The 22,381-nt window shown below is 35.0% G+C and overlaps 1 non-coding gene across 1 annotated transcript; it reads right to left on the minus strand.

Annotated features, from left to right (window-relative positions):
• Positions 1–516: 516 nt before the first annotated feature.
• On the minus strand, positions 517–623 carry LOC141663125 (small nucleolar RNA R71). Its single transcript, XR_012551210.1, has one exon. It is a non-coding gene; the product is annotated as a small nucleolar RNA R71 (small nucleolar RNA).
• Positions 624–22,381: the final 21,758 nt, after the last annotated feature.

A 22,381-nucleotide genomic window follows, 5' to 3' on the forward strand; every position in this document is an offset into this window, starting at 1 on the left:
CGTGTACTCGTAAGAGAACACTGGATAAAGCCGAGGAAGAAGTTGTGGTAGTTCGTAAGGAAGTTTTTGAGGAAGAAAAGAAGGTAGAAGAAGAAGAAGAAAAAGTTGAAGAACCAGCTTTAGTAGAGATGTGTGATCAAGCGGAAAATTCTAAGGCTTTGATAGACTATTTCAGCCTAAGATTAATGCATTCAGTCAAGCATCATCAGACCAGCCATCAGGGCTAACACTTTTGAGATCAAGTCAAGTACGATTCAGATGATACAAAACTCAGTTCAGTTTGGGGGTTCTCCTACTAAAGACCCGAACATGCACATCAGGGATTTCATCGAGATCGGTGATACTTTTAAGTTCAATGATGTGACTGAAGATGCTATCAAGCTACGCCTCTTCCCATTCTCTCTGAGGAACAAGGATAAGTGTTGGTTACACTCTCTGCTAGCAGGATCTATCACCACTTGGGAGGACCTTGCGCAAAAGTTTCTAACTAAATTCTTCCCCATGGCGAAGACTACTGCAATCAGGAATGCTCTTACCCAGTTTGCTCAGCAAACAGGAGAATCTCTGTGTGAGGCATGGGATCGATATAAGGAGATGCTAAGGAAGTGCCCACACCATGGCATGCCTGATTGGATGATTATCAACTGTTTCTACAATGGATTGGGTGCTACTTTTAGACCCATGATGGATGCAGCATCAGGAGGAGCCTTGTGGGCTAAGAGCTACGATGAAGCTTATGAACTTATTGAACTGATAGGTGCTAATGAGTACCAGAATCCTTCCCAGAGACTGACTCAAGGAAAAGTCGCAGGAATTCTGGAGTTGGACGCAGCAACTGTTATCACTGCACAACTTAAGGCTTTGACGATGAAGGTGGACACTTTGGCTAATTATAGAGTTAATCAAATCGCTAGTGTCTGCGAGCTTTGTGCTAGTGCCCATGAGACTGATCAGTTCGCAATTTCTAGTGAATCAGCTCAGTTCGTGAGCAACTTCCAATGATCGCAGCAACCAGTGCCATCCACCTATCATCTCAAAAACCGCAATCATCCTAATTTCAGATGGAGTAACACTCAGAATGCGGTTCAACAGTCTTATCAGCAATATCCAGCTAAACAGTACAACCTCCTGATTTTTAGCAACCACAGTATGCACCTAGACAACAACTCCAGCTGTAACAAGCCAATGAAAAATCTGAATTAGGGGAGTTGAAGCTTATGTACAAGAGTCAAGTTGTTTCTATAAAGACCTTGGAAAATCAAATTGGGAAAATTACCAATGCCTTACTAAATCATCAGCCTGGTACACTACCTAGTGACACCGAAGTACCAGGAAAGAGGGAAGCTAAGGAGCAGGTAAAGGCAATCACTTTAAGGTCTAGAAAGGTGGCGAATCCTGAACAAACTCAAGAGTTGACTGAAGAAGCTGGGGCTGAGAAAGAAGTAGAGCAGTAGGATGAAGAAGTGGAACCAAGGAAGACAACTGTTGAGCACAATCCGCTTGAGGGTAATAAAGGGGAGAAACGAATCTATCCTCCACCGCCTTTTCCTAAGCGGCTACAGAAGGCTGGACAAATAATTTGAGAAGTTTCTAAAGGTGTTCAAGAAACTTCATATCAACATACCTTTCTCCGAGACTCTTGAGCAGATGCCTAGTTATGCAAAGTTTATGAAAGGTATTCTCTCTCGGAAAGTGAAGCTAGATGATTTAGAGACAGTCGCTCTTATGGAGGAATGCAGTGTTGTGCTGCAACAGAAGTTGCCTCCGAAGCTTAAAGATCCAGGCTGCTTCACTATTCCGTGTATGAAAGGCATATGTCATAGCCTATTTGTTTATCCAAGGATTTAACTCAACTCAAATAAGAATGTAACAAGTAAATAGTGGATCTACCGTCAAAGAGATCTCACAAAGTAACATATGTCTAAGAATTCAGAAATAATGTTCATCTACAGACTTGAGGAATTAATTCACTGGAAGAAGTTCAAAAAATTGATCAAGCCTCAGTGATATAAATCAAGATTGTTGATTTAACCAAGTGTAAGAGATCTTGTCAGGGTATCAGATAATTACAGGGTTTTAATCTGAAGAAAATCAAGTTATCAAAGTCAAGACATGAAGAAACGTCACGGAAGTTAGTTACTCATGAACCAGACAGTACATCGAGTGTCCACATTGAAGTGGTGGAATTGATTCATAATTTTTAGAAGATTTTCAGAAGAATGGTTGTTATTCAAGAGTAGTATTAATTCTCTATTAATTAATTAAGTCATATAATTTAATTAAGAAAATAAATTATATCTGCAAAGATTAATTTATTGATTAATTAATTCTGAATTAATATTATGAATTTTCAGAATTGATTTTGAATTTATATTCAATATTAATTCAATAAGACAATCATTTGAACTGGTATGACAATCAATTGTCATACCAAAAGTCATGCCAGTTTAATCAATAGTCATGCCGAAAGTAATGCCAGTTCATTCAATAGTCATGCTGATTGTCTTACCAGTATAATCAATTGTCATGCCGATTGTCTTGCTAGATCAACGGATTGTCTCACCGATTGTCTTGCCAATTCACAGATTGTCTTGCCAGCTCAATTCAGTTCTATTGAGTGAATTATAAATGATAACAGCAGCGGATCATTAACATACATCATTCAATACATTTCAACCAACTCAAGAACAAAAGAAGCAGCAGCCGCAAAAATATTTTATCTCTCAACTGCATTTCAAGTTCATTAATTTCTAGTCATTAAAATTAAATCCAAACCACTAGGAATCATTCTCTCGTTCTTGTGTAACTATCTAGCGGATCAAAATTCCTTGAACTTAATCTCAAATTGCTTCTAGCATTTGATCTTTTTATTGCAAAAATAGAAAAAGTTCATGTCGGATTTATTCTAGATTTGTGATAATTTATTTGAGATTAATCCCTTGTAAACGATACCGTTGTTGAAACACCTTCCAAGTTTAATAATAGTTTTATTTAACTTGAATTTTGTTTCCCCTTTTTATTCCGCATTAAATTCGATTAAACGGTAAAGTTTGTATTCAACCCCCCCTCTACAAACATATTGGGACCTAACAATTGGTATCAGAGCCTTCTGATTAACGAACAAATCAAGATCCTAGACTTTTGTGATTTTTCAACTCCTTATATTTTTATTTATTCAAAAATTCATAATGACTTCACAAAAAGTTGGAACCATTAAAATTCCACTGTTCGATAAAGAAAATTATATTATGTGGAAGAAGAAGATGCTTTTGTTCTTACAAGTTGCAAATCCCAAATATCCGGACGTGTTAAAGAAGGGTCCAAAAATTCTAATGGTTATTGAACCAGAGGTAATAGAAGATGATATTATAATTACAAAAGCTAGAACCTATGTAAAAGATCATGATGATTTTTCTCCTGCTGAAAAGGAAGAAGCCTCCTTGGATGCCAGCCTTCAATTAATTTTAGTTGATTCCCTTGATCCCTTGATGAACATAAATGTGATGAACTGTAAAAATTCCAAACACATCTGGGAAACTATTGAGGTGATTAATGAAGGCACAAAGGAAGTTAGGGAGAACAAGATAGAGATCCTAACCTCTGAGTATGAACATTTTAAATCCATTCCAGGAGAAGGAATTACTGAAGTGTTTGAGAGGTACAATGCATTGATCAACAACCTGAACATAAATAGAAAATATTATTCAATCAGGGAGGTCAACAAAAAGTTCCTTTTAACACTGACAACTCATCTTGAACATAGAATCACTGCCATAAGAGAAGCGAGTGATCTGAGTGAGATTTCTTTGGAAAGGCTCTATGGTGTGTTAAAAACCTATGAGTTGGAGCAGATTCGGCAGAAGGAAGTCTACGGGAAAGGTAGAGTGGTCAGCACGTCTACTGCTCTAGTAGCTGAAGAACAACAACAACAACCACAACAACAACAACAATCTCAACAGTCAGAGAGAATGGTACAGTCTTCCAAGGCTGAGGAAAATGTGATAGTAGCAGAATTTGATCCTCCTACTACAAATCAATCCGGTGATGACTTTTACTCCTAGGAAGAGCTAGAGCAATTGGAAGATGAGTCAATTGTAACATCCGGGATATCGCGTGTAATTATTTTTATTAATAAATAATTTTTATATGATTACTATATGATTTTTGGTGAATTATCTGATGATTGGTGTAAATATGTGAATGCTTATATATGATATAGTATAAGTTTGCTAATTTTATTATGACCGGAATAAAATATAGATAATTACGGTATATTTCTGGTAATTTTTGGGCTGTTAAATAATTTTATATTGATTTATGAATTTATTAATTATCTTCTGAATAATTACAAAATCATTTTATAAAACGGGGAATCGTCCGACTTCAACCGTTTTTACGTTTTTACAATCCGAAACTCGTCCGAAAATTCCTTCTCAACCTAATCTGGTAATTCCGGACATTTTCCGTGTTTTGACTTTTTCGATCCGGATTACGGTTTGACCCGTGCGTGGCGTGACGCAAGATTTTCGATATGATAATCATTTCGATGAATCAACAAAACCCGTATTTTCAAAGGACGGGATATTATTACGTTATTTTCATATATAGTGTTTTATAAGAATCCCGGTTTTTGATAATTATCCAATACGGGTATCGAATTGGATCATTTTTGCAGTTACTTAGCGGCTAAGTAACTAATTTAACGATCCAAGACGATCGAAAACGATCCAATATTCCACAAATATATATAGACCTTTAATTATTTTATTTCGAATTAATTATGGATTAAAATATGAATTTTTGTTCTTGATGATTTTGATATGATTTGATGGCATAACCGTGTAGATTATTTCTTCCTGGTCATTTTGGTATATTATATGATTAATTTGGAGTTCAATAACATATAGAAAATTGAGTTTGATTCTCGAATTCGAATTAGGGTTTATAATTAGTTTGAATGTTCTTAATTGAAGTTAAGCGTTTATGATTCAAGGGTTATCTATTGTAATTGATTGCATGAATGGATAGATCGCAGAACAGGGAATCATTTGGTATAATCGAATTGAACGGACGATATCGGGAAGGGCTTCGCCGGAGTTCGAAGCACGAACGACGGTGAAACTTTGACCTGGTTTTCCGGTCAAATAAACCCCTAATTGTTGAAAAGGATTGTGCAGATGTGTTCCTGGAATTGAAGCGAACAAACCCTGTGAATTTCACGTTGTTCTGGGCCGTTTTCGTTGGCCGGAAAAAGCTCCAGGCGGCGGCTATGGCTGCCGGCCGCCGGAGTTAACAGAGGGGGAGGAAGAAGATGGTAAATTACCATTTTTAACCTCCCTGTTTGCAAACCTTACCAATTAGTCCCTGTAATTCTAAATTTTTACAAAAATCATATTTCTGTTTTACTTATTTTCAAAAATAGTATTTTCGTTTTTTATAATTATTTTCAGAAAGTGTTTTTAATTTTTTTAAATTCCAAAAATTCATTATTTATTATTCTGAAAATTATTTTTAATTTCAAAATAAATCTTAATTATTTAATTAATTAATTTTAGTTGATAATTAATTATTTAATTAGTCAAGTAATTTAAATATTAATTGATTAATTAATTTCATTAATTATTAATTAATTTTAATTGATTTAATAATTAGATTTAATTATTTAAAATTGATTTAAATATTCCGAAAAATAGTTTTGAGCTTTAAAATATTATTTTAAATTATTTTCAAGACTCGATAATTATTTTAAAATTATTTTAAAGTCAGATTCGGGTGTTCGAACCCTGTTATTTAATTATAAAATGATTCGGAGTCCCGTTTTAATTCCGAAAAATATTCAAAAATTCGTAATAAATACCTGGAAAATCATTTTAACCCCGAATCTTCTTTGAAAATTTATTTTGATCGAATGCCTTACGTGTTATATGTTTCGTGTTCACTGATTGATGCGTTATATGCCTATGTGGTTATGGTTTGACTATTTTATCCATAACTTTTAATCCGTAAATCGGATTGGGGTGAAACGTAGGGTAGATAAAAGCTTATGACGTCTATGTGACGATTAGAATAATACGAGTATGAATAATTGATAGATACTTGTGATTTCTAGCAGAGTCAGGAAGGCATAGAAAAGGAAATCAGTGATCCATAAATAGAATCAAAATGTAGAAAGAGGAGGAAAGTGATTGATAAATGGAAGCAAGGCATAGAGAGAGAAGAAAAGTGGTTGGTGAATAAAACTGTTAGATGAGTACAAGTAAAGTGGAAACTGTCGGTGATAAGGCAAGTAATTCTGAACCTTTCTTTAAAGATATATTGCAAATATTTTTGAACTGTTTCATAACATGTCGCTATTATTCAAAATAACTCCTGGTTTATATTGCAAGTGCTTTAAACTATTTAACCTTGATTCTTCTTGATCTTGAACCATAAGCCTTGTTCTTCACAAACCATTGATTGTGGAATTCCCAGATTCGATCCAAACACATACGGTACTACTGTATAAATACATATCTACCACATACTGATTCTAATATTGAGTTTCTTAACATACCAACCTTTATTCCTTGTTTAACAGAAGACCAATTCTTGGAACCCTTGGTCTTCTACTTTCTGATATTTTTTTCCTTGATTGGAAGCCAATCTTTTTGAATCCCTTGTTATACCTACTTGGTATTATGAATCACCCTATTCCTCAAGATAAATGTTGTTTATGATTCAGCTTATTGATTTATATTGGTTATCATATTGAATTGTTTTAGAATTGGATAGTTTTATAAATGTGGACCAGATTCGTGGTCAAACCAGATTCGTGGTCATAATAGGCTAATGCGTGCCTCGGATACAGTATATAGAACAAAGCTGGGAGCCTTGCTCGGGGTTAGTGTGTGACTGATCAGCAGCCTAACCTTGGTTTTAAAATGAAAAGTGAATATCCAATTCTAATCATTGCTTATTCAGAAACTTGATTCTTCTGAATCATTTCAATTAGTAATTGTTTAACCTCAATTGATGCTATGATTACTTGCTGAGCTAGTAAGTTCACTCTTGTAAAAAAATTTATGTTTTCAACAGTTGAAGAAGAAAGTGTTGGTAACGAGGATTCCTTGTTCAGTGTGCGAGCTAGGTTTTTCGGTTAAGTTGGATCGAGCTACCAGGAGCTTTTTATTGTGAGTGAGTTATGTAAGATGGTGAAAACGATATCATTATCAATTGTAAGTTGAACTAGTTGGGATTTGGTACGATGTAATAAAAGATAAGGTTGTGGCTTGTTTTCATACTTTAACCTGTTGCGATCCATGGTTGTGTACAGAAGGGTCAATGCATATAATACTTTATATATAGGTTTAAATATTATGGTGTGTGATGTGAGCCCCAAATTTCTGACCCGGGTTGGAGGGCGTCACAGGTTGGTATCAGAGCTACAGGTTTTAAGTCACTGAAACAAGCCTAGATTGTCGGGAATGGATAGAGGGTTAGGATTAGGATTAGAAAATAGAAAGATAGAACGTTGAGAGGTTGAGTGCGATCAAATAGTAGGTTTTAGTGGGATTCGTGATGAAATTCAACATCCTTTTCTAGCGACGCAATTTTCAGATGGCGGCGATGGAAGATTCTTTTATTTCCGGATCGTCTGATCATTCGGAGCCTTCATTCGGAAGACTATCATCTGATTCACGCCTTGCTCGTCCACCGGTATTCGCAATGTCACCTCCTGTTGAGATGGTTGCACCTTTTCATATTATTATCTCATCCCCTGATGTGAGGCTATCTATTCGAGAATTTTCCCCCACACGCTGATTCCAGTTCTACCGGATATTTAGTTGTGTGCACATCTTTTCTGTCTACTCTACGTTCTGTTCTATAACAACCGTTCAAAACTCGTCTTATGAAATAATAAAACAAGAAGGATGGATTCGAAAGCTATAACATATGGTGAGTACAAGAGGTATTGAGAAATCTTAGAAGAACCTAGAGTAAGGATACGGGTGTTTCGGAAGATAGCCGCTCCCAGGTTATAGGAAGCTACTAATGGGTATGCCACCCACGATTATCTTGTGGAGTGAGCTAGATGAATCTTTAAGAAAATTTGAGAGGACTGGAAATCGAGAGTTTTCTTGAAATTAGATGATGATGTGATGACCAAACATGATACGTATAGAAGTAATGTGATATTAATCGACCTTGTGTTATAAAATAAAACTGATGATTACTGGATAGATTTGTTATACTTAGTAACTGTAAGAGATGAGGATGGGAATGTTAATAGTATGGAAGAATAGAAGGGAAGTTACGAATAAGATAGTATGCAGCGGTAACTGGAGTTTTGTTGACTAATGAAGGCAAAATAGATCCAATAAAGGGTAGAAGATATATGGAAAGGAATGGGCTCTTATCTGATTATTTTCCTAATTGGATTCCTTGTGATAGTTGAGAAGGATGACAACCAACTCATGTAGTAATGACGACCATATGTATGATTTTCAAAACTTTAACCCAGTTTTCCAAAGAGATTTTCTTCACAGAATTTTTCTAAAATTCCTTGGAACAAAATAAGTTTTAAAAAAACTTGGTTGTCCAAGTATTACTTGAGTTTCTTGTTCGATTCAGATTATCCAGACGAATACTTGTTTTATAAATTAGTATGGTTCGTTTAGAAGGATAAGTGGACCCGTAATTACGGAGAAATTGCTGAGACGATTAGAGCAAGAGGAATATGTCGATTCACGAGAAGCTGAGTACAAGCAAAGAAGATTAAGGAAATCTCTAGACCTTCTAAAGGGAGAACGTTATTAGGAAAAAAAGGCGACAAGTTGAACGATTAGCAACATAAGCGAAATTTGAAGATATGAGCCTAAATTTCGTACGATTGCAAATAGAATCGTATACAAACATGAAAGCATGATGCTATAAATACAAGACCTAGTAAGTGGGAAATTATTTTAATAATCGATTCAAAAAAGCATTTCTGAGAACTTTCTAAAGTTGATATATGACTTGGCATGGGATCTATTGATCGGAAAAGCGTTGAAGTTGTAAACAGATAATATGTGAATGGCGACTAATGATATCATTCTTTCTTATCATTCTCATAAATCTCGAGTAAAGTATGAACTTCTTTCATAATCGGCTTTATAAGGTAAGTGTTGAATCCCTTTCAAATCGTTCATTCTTCAAAACATTGTTTCCTAATTGGGACAAGCAGCGTCATGGTGTGATGATTTGTCGAAATGACAAAAAGTCTTGTAGGACGCCACCTAAGCATGTGTTGTGTGCCATATGATATGAAAGACTGGCCAGCTTGAATACTAATATGGTTGCCTTACTCCTATTCAAATCATTATTCATTCTTTCTTCTTAAATCCTGATTGGTTGATTCATGAATTTGTCTGATTGTTTCCTTGTACTCTTATCCCTTATAGAAAGTTTCAGTCAGAATCATATACACAAATTCCTTCTTGTGTATGGTCTACTCTTTGAATGTTTTAAAAAGGAAGCGAAATGAACCCGTGTAGCAGAAGGAGTTACGTAACAAGTGTGGACAATTGCAAGCCGATAAATGGTGGACATTTATGTGCAGAAAAGAATCAGTATACCGATAATGGGATAGTTGCGAGAGCATCAAATCAAAGGCGGAAAATCTATATACATGATATGATTCGAGTCTGAGATTTTGGCATGAATTGGAGTAATTAGCAAACTGTATGAGGTAAATTAACTAGAGAAACACGAAAGTAAAGCTGCATGTATCAGATGAGGCAATGATCGATTAGACAACGAAGACGAATAAAGAAATTCTTAATAATAACCCGATAATCGATTAAAATGTTGTGAAAATGATATCTCGATCATGTGGAAGATATTTGTCATAAAGATTCAAGATCAAAGAAATGCTAGTTATGAATAAACTTTAAGTGTGTTCGTTAAGGGATGATTGGGTTTTCCCACTCAAGCAAGTGAGTTGTGGTAAAATTTATGCTTGTAGCAGGGACAACAAAGAAGGTTCAATATGGAAAGACATAAGGGAAGATAAAGGTATGGCGATTTGACTGCAACAATTTTTAAGATGTGAAGCTTTAAAACCAAATGAACTCATTCGCAAGATTTTAAGAGTGTGGGTTGAGACCAGGTGTTGGTCATCAAAGGTTGAACAAGTTAATTAATAAGGACAAGTGTATACTGCCAGGGTGGACTAATTGTTAAGTAGAGAGCTTGAATTGAAACATGAACTACAAGAATTTTATAATAATCTGTAATTGTACTCAGTAGTGATATTCTGTTATAATCAGGGAATATGAGAAAAAGGTATGGTATAATAAGAATTCTTCGCTATAACCTTAAGTTGAATTAGAGACATGGGTTGTACTAATTAATATTACATGAGGTGGTGAATTGGTGAGTTTGGAAAGCGAAAGTGGACTGGTATATTTCAGGGTTGATTGTTGGTTATTTGGTTGATTGTGGGTGTCGGCTTGAGTCCGACTGGTAGTCAATAATGTAAAGGAAATGCTGCCCAAATTTATTTATTTTTTGGAAAGTAGACTTCTCTGTGTTATGGATATTAATGTTGATACTTCAATTAGTTGTGATCCTGATTCTCGAAAGAGGTTGTTACATCCAATTCGACTATATATAATTGGTCTTTGATTTCATTTAGCTAGTCATCACTTGGTGTAATTGATCAATTAAGTAAGTTAATTGGCAAATGGTACCAATTAATGATCAGTTACATGGAAATCAATTCCCATTAGATTAAGTCAAATTTTGATGTGACTTTCAAATCCGAAATCTAAACAATGAGGAATTGGGGAGAAGTAAGGACGCTAGTAGAATTCAGAAATTGCTGCAAATATGTGAGCTTTTACTTGGATGAGCATGCCCTTCATAATGGACAAGAGAAATAAAAAGTCATTTGTATGGGAAAGTGAGAAGATTGTGTTCAAAAGCTAAAGATTTAAGATGAAGCAACGAGAAAAAAAGAAGAAGGGAGATGGAATAAAGTAGGAATGAATAACTACACCAGTATGGATTTCATTAGACAGTCAGGGGGATGTTATCATCTGTAACAAAGTTTCATCAAGGGACATCTTGTTTTTAAATGGTTGTGATAATCATACAATAAATGATTTGTCAAGTATTTCTGTTTTGGGATAAAGTGTGAGATACAGTTTTAATTCAGTTTCCGATTGATGTTGATACTTAAGTTGTTGTTAAATATCGAAAGTGGTAGTAATACTGATGATTGATGTTTACTTCATAATGGGATGTTGTGAGCATCAAAGTTCGTATTAATATCTAATTTGATATGACAACAAAATGAGTATTAATGTCAAGAGTTCGGCTTTGAAAAAGCTATGAGAATCAAGAACGGAGATGAAAAAGGAGGTGGAATCAAAAGGATGATAAAGAAACTATATAAGATGCCAAGATATAGGCAAGATATGGGTAACATGAATGACAACGAAGATGGTTGGGGTTGGGCAAGAACTATGACTACACGATTAACTATCACCCAGGAAAAGCAAACGTAGTAATAGATGCATTAAGAAGAAAGGAAAGACCGAACGTGTTGACTGTGTCAGAAGAATCATACAAAGAATTTCAAAAGTTAAAATTTGATGCCAGAACTTGCAAACCTAACGATGCAAAAATGTACAATATGACTTTTCAGCCAGGATTGCTAGAGAAGGTAAAGAAATGTCAAGGGAAAATAATAAATTAAGATATTAATCGTTAAAGGAAAATATATATAAATATACTCAAAAAGATGATCAAGACATTCGGTCCATCCATGAAGTTCCAATATGTATAGAGATTTAGAGGGAAATTATTGGGGGGCCAGATATGAAGAAAGAAAAGGTGGGATAGATTAGCAAATGTTACACGTATCGAGGACTTAAGGCGGGACATCAAAGACTAGACGGATATATTTCTCCAAGAAATGTTATGGTGATGCCACCTGAGAACTAAAGGTGGGTTAGTTGCTGCTTGAAGAAATGGTGGTACGTCATCAAATCCAGAAGCTAGTTGTAGATGATTAATATTGTGTGATTTGAAATATGACAAGGATATTCAGAATATGATAAATTATGTTGAACTAGAATGGTATGTACTACTTCTAGAGGAATGGATATGAAGTAAAGCGGAACTAAAAAGATAGGAATTTGGTTGAACAATGATAACTCAAGAGATTCAAGCTACTCTAAAGGTATGATACGAGACATATATGTCAAAGAAAATTTTTTGATAGTATGGCATAAAGAAAGAATAAACGTTACATGTGATTAGACGTCAAGGAAAACATTGCGGTCAGTTTCGTATGAGAACTCCTTAGAATCAAAATAAATGATGATATGGGTTAAAAATATGTCGGTGATACCTCCAGGTTAGTGTACTTTCTTTAAAATGGTAAGAGATCTTTGCTCGACATTCTCGATTGTGCTTCAGGGAAAATAAAATATGGTGATAAGTCTGTGCGTTAGTCATATTCCGTCGAGATCTTTTCGTTAATTCTTAATTCTGGAGTAATCCCGAGAATGTTAGGAATCGAATACGCCATAGTTTCAGTCTATCACTCGCAGATGGATGAGAAGATTTATAAGAACGATTAAAGAGCCTCGAATGCGATTGGAAGCGATTATGAACCAAGTTAATTGAATGGAAAAACATGGGGGAATGGGGTTTAATAACCAGTAGCTATTGCAAACTTTCATGAGCACGAATTACTAGAATTACAAAGAAAAGATAATTAGTAAGCATTATGTTGATCCTTTTAAAACAGTAAAATAGTCAGGATAATGGTAAGGAAGTTGGCTTCATCACCACACGTTTAGCAGATTTATATAATATTTATATGTGTATACTTAGGAAAAGTAATTTAGCTCCATTATATATAAAACGGAGACTTGAGTTGAATTATATGAGTATCAGATAGATTATGATGCCAATAAGAGGCTGTTAAGTAGTGAGTGATGCTGCGAATAAAAGTTTATGAAAAGTTGTAGGGTTGAAAGATCAACCTGAGAAAATAGAAGTGAGATACTTGAATATATCATTATCTGGTCCTTAGTATGATTCTGAGGACAGAATCCTTTTAAGGGGGGAAGGATGTAACATCCGGGATATCGCGTATAATTATTTTTATTAATAAATAATTTTTATATGATTACTATATGATTTTTGGCGAATTATCTGATGATTGGTGTAAATATGTGAATGCTTATATGTGATATAGTATAAATTTGCTAATTTTATTATGACCAGAATAAAATATAGATAATTACGGTATTTTTCTGGTAATTTTTGGGCTCTTAAATAATTTTATATTGATTTATAAATTTATTAATTATCTTCTGAATAATTACAAAATTATTTTATAAAGCCGGGAATCGTTCGACTTCAACCGTTTTTACGTTTTTACAACCCAAAACTTGTCCAAAAATTCCTTCCTAACCTAATCTGGTAATTCCGGACATTTTCCGTGTTTTGACTTTTTCGATCCGGATTACGGTTTGACCCGTGCTCGGCCCGACACAAGATTTTCGATACGATAATCATTTCGATGAATCAACAAAACCCGTATTTTCAAAGGACGGGATATTATTACGTTATTTTCATATATAGTGTTTTTTAAGAATCCCGGTTTTTGATAATTATCCAATACGGGTATCGAATCGGATCATATTTGCAGTTACTTAGCGGCTAAGTAACTAATTTAACGATCCAAGATGATCCAAAATGATCCAATATTCCATAAATATATATAGCCCTTTTATTATTTTATTTTATTCACATAATCATAACCAGTCAGTAAAATACAGAGAAAATGTCGAATTAAAATCGCGTTCTTGAAAATCAAACGCACGAACGAAGACGTTATCGAACTCCGATTCGGGCGTGTAATATATGAAAACGAAGCTCTCGAAATCTTCTTTCTGAATTAACCATCTGTTTTTGCGCAGAAATCAAGGTATTTTTCTGGTTTCATTATTTTATTTTGAATTAATTATGGATTAAAATATGAATTTTTGTTCTTGATGTTTTTGATATGATTTGATGGCATAATCGTGTAGATTATTTCTTCCTGGTCATTTTGGTATATTATGTGATTAATGTAATAACCCCCAAAATTTTGAACTTTTTGTAACCCTTGTGAATAGTGTTTTAGCTGAATGAGAAAACTTTTCATGCCACACTATGTAGGGGTTCTGTTATGGATATTCTGAGATTTTATCAGTACTCTATATGATATATGAGTGTATGTAAAGATCGTCAGAATCCAATTCTGAATACTTTGATTTTTCCCGGAAATACACTAGATACGGAGAGAATTGAGTATAAGGTAACAGGATACGAAGGATTTAAATTAAAGGATTATAAGAGAGGATCATAAAAAGAAAAATAATGTATTGAGAAAGGTTAAGGGAACCTAAGTAATAAGATCCCGGGTATGATCCTTCAAACGATAAACGAAAACGAAAGTTAAGCGAACCTGTAATAACCCCAATTTTTGGAAAATTTTGAAACCCTTATGAATAGTGTTTTTGCTGAATGAGAAAACTTTTCATGCCACACTATGTAGGGGTTCTGTTATGGATATTCTGGGATATTATTAGTACTCTATGAAGTATATAAGTGTATGTAAAGATCGTCAGAATCCAATTCCGAACACTTTGATTTTTCCCGGAAATCCACAAGATACGGAGAGAATTGAGTATAAGGTAACAGGATAAAAAGGATTGAAATTAAAGGATTATAGGAGAGGATCATAAAAGGAATATAATATATTGAGAAAGGTTAAGGGAACCTAAGTAATAAGATCCCGGGTATGATCCCTCAAACGATAAACGAGAACGAAAGATAAGCGAACCGTAAAACAAATAAGTGACCAAGAGACAAGCTTGTACAAGAAGCCAGGGATTGTGACATCATCAAACCACAAGGTGTGGACAAGTGGGAGCATAATGACATGTGCAAGGTGACACAAGCATGACATAGAAGGGAAGGAAGTGTGGTTGAATTATAACCACACAAAATCAAGGTTAATTAAGTCATTAACCAAAACAACACAAAAATCAACCAACCAAGCAAATCATTTCATTTTCATCAAACAAAACACAAAAATATCTTTCTTCCCAAGCTAGCTCTCGGCCCATTTCTTAAAATTTGAAGATCCAAGCTCCTCCACTTACTATTTAGCAAGGTAATTATCTAAGCTTCCCCATGGATAGTTACATACTTCCTATAAGTTTAAGCTTCTAATTCCAAGCCAATCTTTTTCTATAAATCATGAAAGAAGATGGTGAATAGTGTTTTCAAGAACTAAAATTTGTGTTCTTGAAGTTTTGTTTAGATTAAGCTTGGATAAGGGCTTTAAAGGTGATTCCAAGCCATTCTCTTGATTCTCCACTCTCCAAGGAAGGTATAAACTACAAACCCTAGCTTTAGTTTTGAGTAATTAGGATTGAATGTGTTTGATATAGCATATGTGAAGCATGATGCTTGAATGGTTGAAGTTTGGTTGAGTTGTAGAGATTAGTTGGTTTTGTTGCATTGTTGGAGTTGTAAATCTTGGTAATTAGTTAAAGAACCTAAGTAAAGCTTTTAGTTCATGTGAGGAATAAGTATAAATGGTTAATGTGGATTTGTTGGGGTTGTTATGATGTGATAAGGATGGATGTTTGTTGTATGATGGATTTGAGGTTGGATTTGAGGTTGATTTGGAATGGGTTTGAATGGTTTAAACATTGGTAATCGCGTAAACATAGCCCTCGTAACGTCCGATTTTCTTTGGACTGTTTTTGTGCATAACATTAGGACCCGAGAACCCCCTGCTAGATTATGACCACTGCCATATTTAGATAGCTCATGTTACGAGCTTCGTTTTGATATGTAGTTCGTTCGATTCCGATGCACGGTTTAGGAGAAACGACCGTTTTAAGTAACGGCGTTTCGCGAACGAAACTTTTCCCCTCGCCTTACTTTGAAACATAGGTTAAAGACCAAAAAGGGTTAATTAATGTATGAAACAATTATGGTAAGAGTGTTAGGCAGTTGGTAAGACCCTCGCGAAGGAATCGCCTTAAAACTCGTAAAGGTTAAATTATTAAAAATGGTGGAGCCGAGGGTACTCGAGTGACTTAAGAGAATCAGTGAGCGCAAAACGAGCATTAGAGTCTAAGTTAGTTAAAGTATAGATTTACAAGTGACTTTGGTGTAATTCCAACTTACTTGTTGTTTATAGGTTACCAGACTCGTCCCGAGCCATTCGTAACCCCCAGTCGCTCAGGCAAGTATTCTATCCGTTATACTGTTGTTGTGATGTATACATTTGTATATGCATGATCTTGCGATAAATGCATATTGGTTATTTAGCAAATTCTTGCGATATATTGTAGCATGTGATATGGTATATATGCATGCCTGTTTCATATTCTTGAAATATATATCTGTTGGTTCAGTTGATAATACCTATGCTAGAGGATAGCGGTAACTTGCATATACCCTTAGTATAGGGACCCAAAGGTGAAAATAGTTTCTAAAACCGGGAGTCGAGGATCCCGAGTAGATTTTGTATATATATGGATATGGATATATATATATATTTATATTTATATATATATACATATATATGGTCATAGTTTTCAAAACTATTAATCGGATAAGGTTTATTCGATAACTTTAACTTTATTTTATTATTGAATATTATTTCGAATATCATTCGAGGACTTATGACTCCTTTATATTATTTATTGAATATTACTTGGATATTCATTTGAGGATGTATGACTCCTTTATTTTATTTAATGAATATTATTTATAATATTCATTCGAGGTATTATGACTCAGCTTATTTATTTAATGAATATTATTTATAATATTCATTCGAGGTATTATGACTCAGCTTATTATTTAATGAATATTATTTCGAATATTCATTCGAGGGCTTATGACTCAGCTTATTTATTTATTGAATATTATTTCGAATATTCATTCGAGGGCTTATGACTCAGCTTATTTATTTATTGAATATTATTTCGAATATTCATTCGAAGGCTTATGACTCAGTTTATATTATTTAATGAATATTATTTGAATATTCATTTGAGGATCTATGACTCCGATTATTTGCTGAAATATATTCTTTATTTTATTAAAGAATAAGGTGTTAATAATCAAACATATTTTCGATTATTCAAATAAAGATAATACTTTCATATAAGTATACCTTTGGTTATTTAATACTCGTTTCAAGTATAAGTTTTAAAACTTCTACTTCAATTATTTTTATAAAAGATTATTCTTTATGGGAATATTATTTAAATAATAATATTCAGTCATTTTCTAAATATTCTAGGGACTGATTTACTTCATTAAATCAGCTTTACTCCAAACACTCTTTAAAGTGTTTTCGAGTCTTCAAAATGATTTTTAAAAGTTAGAGCGGATCCCAAAACTCATTTTTATATTTAAAATCTTCCTTTAAAGGGGATTTAAATACTCGTTCAAAACCTGAGGGATCCGGCTCTGTGGTGTATTTTCGCAACAAGGTTGCAGTTTTGGTAAATGAATTGATTACTTACCCAACGTTCGGGAAGTAAGTCCATCTATTGAGTCGGCATAAGCAACATGGGCTCAATGGGCGTCCATGATAGTGTAAGTGGCTCAGTGGGAGTCCATCAAATGCATAAGTGGCTGAGTGGCAGTCCAGCATAAGGTCCTAATTATGACCAGGGTGATGACCAGTGGGGAATTCGTCCATCTACTAGTAGAAAAGGTTACTTATGGGTATCTTTGCCTGATCAGCAAGATATCTGGTTTATGCCAAAGGTTTTCTTTTCCTTCCAAATTCATTGGATATTGCAACTCTGTTCATACTTTACATAACAGAGGTTCCAGGAAATGTTTTAGAGATATATATATGTGGATATATATATATCGGGACTAAATAAAGTATCTCATAACTTTTTCATTCAATAATATTTCAAAGATTGAATCTATTCAAGTCTTAACTTGTGGTCTCATCTATGGGATGTTTTTCTTAAAACTAATTATAACTTGAATGGTGGTAGTTCAAGTAGTATTTGGAAAAGATATAAGTATATTGGAGTATTTTGTAACTTCATCTTTTAAACTTATATCTAGTAAATGATTGTCTTATGAATGACAAAGATTTTCAGAAAAACGTTGAGACAAGGTTAGATATATGAGATCACCTTGCAATGATATTTTTTATATATACAGCTATACACTGGGATTTTGTGTATATTATGCATGGAAGAGGACTTCCAAGATTTTGAAAAGTATATATGTATATATATATATACTGAATATTTTGCGACTTCATCGCATTAAGATATCAACTTGGTTCATTTCTTTTGACCAAGACTTTCATGAGTATTATGAGTAGGCTCATATATTGTAAATCATTATACATATTATTTGGTGGGCTTGCTGCTCACCCTTGCTTTATTTCTTCATCACACAACAACAGTTAGGAAAGATGGCCAGACTCCAGCAGACCCAGCGCAAGCGCGTGGGAAGCGTCCCGCGTCTTCCCGTTGATGTTGTAGCTGCTATAGCTGCAGAGGTAGATCTATTGTAGATCAGACCATCTACTTTTGAGAATCAATTATGTATAATTATAACTTGTGGCAAATAATGGCAATTAACTGTAAATTATCAAGTAATCCTTTTGGGTTGTAATAACTTTTAAATTGTGGATTCAAAGACTTGTACTTATTTAAATTTCATCTCTGAGACTATAACGGGTTGTGGTGTGTGTTAGTGTGGGGTCACAGCATAAGGTTATTTATTATTAATTAAGTGAAGTGATATTGTGGAAAGAAAGACCGTGACGACCCAGATTCCCGACCCAGGATCTGGGGGTGTTACAGAAATGGTATCAGAGCTAAGCGTTATAAACCTCAGAGATGATGGGACGTTAAGATAATAAGTTAACTAAGATAATAAGAACTCTTGCCAAGTTCATAGTCGGGCTACCTAACGTAGCACTGACAGTTAAAACCCTTATGGGAACCCTTATAAATATCGTGATAGGAGCGTAGTTCGTTATCGTATATGGTAGCGGGACTCCGAACCCTGATGTTGAGGAGCAACAGCGCGATGATATTTTATTACTAATTGGAGATCGGATTTTGGATCCGATAGAGTGTCCTAATGCAGGACCGGATGATGTTGATATTGAGGATTTAGTGGTTGAGGATGTTGTCCTAAAGGGATAGCTGTTGAGGAGGATCCCATGGAGGATCCTGACAGGATTGGGTAAAGGACCACTGATGAATTGATGACCATGGTTTGGTCGACTACCAGAGGTAGGATTGGCCGGTCACTACCGGAGGTTCGTTCAAGTTATAAAGATAGTAGCCCCTTTAACGCGGCTTACTCGTAAGACTGAGAAGTTCGAATGGACAGAGAAATGCGAGAACAGCTTTCAAGAACTGAAGCAGAGGTTGGTGATGGCCCCTATGCTGGCATTGCCGGATGGAAAAAAGAGATTTTGTGATTTGTAAGTGACGCTTCGCATAAGGAATTAGGGTGCTTCTTAGCACAGCAAGATAATCGCGTCTGCGTCAAGACAATTAAGGTAATATGAAATTCAATATCCTCGCCCATGAGCTTAGGCTCGTGGCAATAGTTTTACCCTAAAGATTGGAGGCACTACTTGTATGGAGAGAAGTGCGAGAATTACCTAAGCCATAAGTGCTCTAGTACATTTTCACGTAGAAAGAGCTCAACATACGCCAGAGGAGGCGGTTAGAGCTAATCAAGAATTATAATTGAGAGATTCTTTATCATTCGGGGAAAGCCAATATGGTGGCTGATGCCCTTAGTAAAAAGGAGAGACTCAAGATGATGATGTCTTTTGGAGAGTTTATAAGAGATTTTGAGAAAATGGAAATAGTAGTGAAGGTAACCGGAGCCGGTACCGAAAAGCTGTTTGAGATTGCAATACAGACCGAATTTTTGGAAAAGATCATATTTTGCCAGAAAAAGTGATGAATGAAGGCAGAGAGTCAATGACTGAAGAAGAGATCCACACCGAGAAAGATGATAAGGGAATAATGAGGTATTCCTATAGAATTTGGGTTCCGAAAAGTTCAAGAGCGTAAGGATGAGAACTTAGATGAGAGCCATAGTTGGAGGAATAAGATTTAGGGCAAACCCTGAATGTGATAGTCAGGGAGGTTGCCATCAAGAAAGAAATAACCCATAACATAATAGAGTGGAAAACAAGGTTTTTAATGTATAAGATAACCCCGATTATGGGAGAAGGTTGAAACATTTCATACTAAGGAAACAGAAAGTCGAGTAAGGAAAGGAGACCCGAGATGGTACTCCTATACGGCAATTCATGGACCTGTCTAGACAGAACTTAGACTATTATCCCCAACCACCACCTTGAGGAAACAATGCGATAGGAAATTCTTTCAGGACCTTTAAGTCGCTAAGCTCTCAGAGTTCCCAGGGAACAGGTTGACCTAGTCAAGGCAAGAGCCTGACTAAAGGAAATATAGGAATCATTTGAGATTCTAAATGATTGACGAATCTCAAAAGACTGTTTTTATCACTTACCCTCCTAAGAGAGAGACCACCCGCTGGTGAAAGACCAAGGAAGGCACGGAGCAAGAGATTATAATAAACTGATTTAAGTTCAGTCAATTGTTTTCAGGAAAGTACTTCCCAAGGTTATAGAGATAGAGTAAAAGCTTTAGAGCCAGAACAAAGGCAGACGAGTATGAAAAATTATGAATCTAAGTTGTAAAAGTTGTCAAGATTCGTTCTGAAGACACGAATCCAGAATGACGGGATGTTTGAAATCAATGCTTATATTGTGATTGATTTGTGAAATAATGATAAGAGAAAGGAAAATAAAAAGAAACTGAAGTGGAAAGGAATATAAAGGCAATAGAGTTTGAGGAATGATAAGGGAGTTGGGTATGAGGAAACCCTAAAGACTCATAGCAATAGAAATAGAAAAGTATGTAATCGTCAGGATGATGGTCCACCATGAGTTAAAATTGATGGTTGAAGGCATAAGAGATACATATATTGTACCCCCTTTAAGTTGGGAGGATTCGAGGAAACCTTGAGATAGTTCGAAGGATAATTATTGAGACACGGATAGACTGAGGAGACAAGAAAGTAAGAAATCAGGAAAAAATTGGATGAAGGAAGTAACCTTCAATAATGTGAAATGTAAGACCGGTGGCTCGATACCCAGAAAGGGAGACGCCAGATATGGGAGGTATCCCAACATTGAGGTGACTGTTGAGATAAACAACAAAAGTAAATAAGGAATTATTAAGAAGAAGTTCACGTTGAACACGACCAATATCTTCCAGAACATCCATGTTATCGTTACCAGATTAGGCAAGAAAAGCGGATAACCGTTGTTATCTTTTGGAGGCCATTTTGATTAACCTCATTTTGTATACAGATGTTATTGTGAAATTAGGCATTTACTATCGAGGTGGGAATGATTGAATAAGATACCCATATCAGGGATATATGACTCTATTTATCCATGGAAGGATGCTTGTACCTTTTTAAAGGTGGAATTAAGGATAGAACATCGGTAACTTAAAACAAACCCTAGGGGAATGCATAAGGTTGGCATTTCACCCTTGATAGGCATAGTATGAGTTTTGACAGTATGAATTGGAAAGCATTAAGGTAATAATAACCTTTAAGGATCAGTGGAGAAATTTTTCAGAAGTATATAGACAATGGTTCTAGTAATAGTGAATGGTATTTTGATATGCCCTGTATCTAGGGAATACAGGAGGAACGATTGAAGGATAACCTTAGAGGTTTTACAAGGAGAAAGGTAATATTCAAAATTCTCAAGAATAAAAATGTTGATAAAGGAAATATGACGTAATTATAATGTTGCCAAGTGGGGCACGTGTTAAACCACGAGAAAGTATGGATCGAACCAGTAATGGTCGAAATTGTTCAGGGCAATTAGGACTTAAGATAAAAGATGTTCTAAGTATAATTGAGAGTCAGTCGTGACAGTGATTAACCTCTAAAGACTGAGGCAATAACTTATGGAAAAATGGTGATTTTTTTTTACTCATCAGATTTTAAGGAAAACATCTTCACATAAGCTGTGATTGAAATGAGGTAGAAAATTATTTGGAGGTGGTTAAAATGACATTGACTGTAAGGAAATTGTACTATCAGGAAAGGCCAAAGAGGTGGCCGACACTTTAAAGGTAAGAGGATAATTATAGGCACTTGTGCCAAAGGAATACAGTGATGATGGTTAAAACTGTGAAGGTTGTATTATGGTTTGGAAGATTGACATTCCTTCTGATGACTGTGCAATACCCAACCGTAATAGTAGTTAGTAAAG

Source organism: Apium graveolens, chromosome 5 (assembly GCF_009905375.1).
Source record: "Apium graveolens cultivar Ventura chromosome 5, ASM990537v1, whole genome shotgun sequence".
Taxonomy (NCBI): domain Eukaryota; kingdom Viridiplantae; phylum Streptophyta; class Magnoliopsida; order Apiales; family Apiaceae; genus Apium; species Apium graveolens.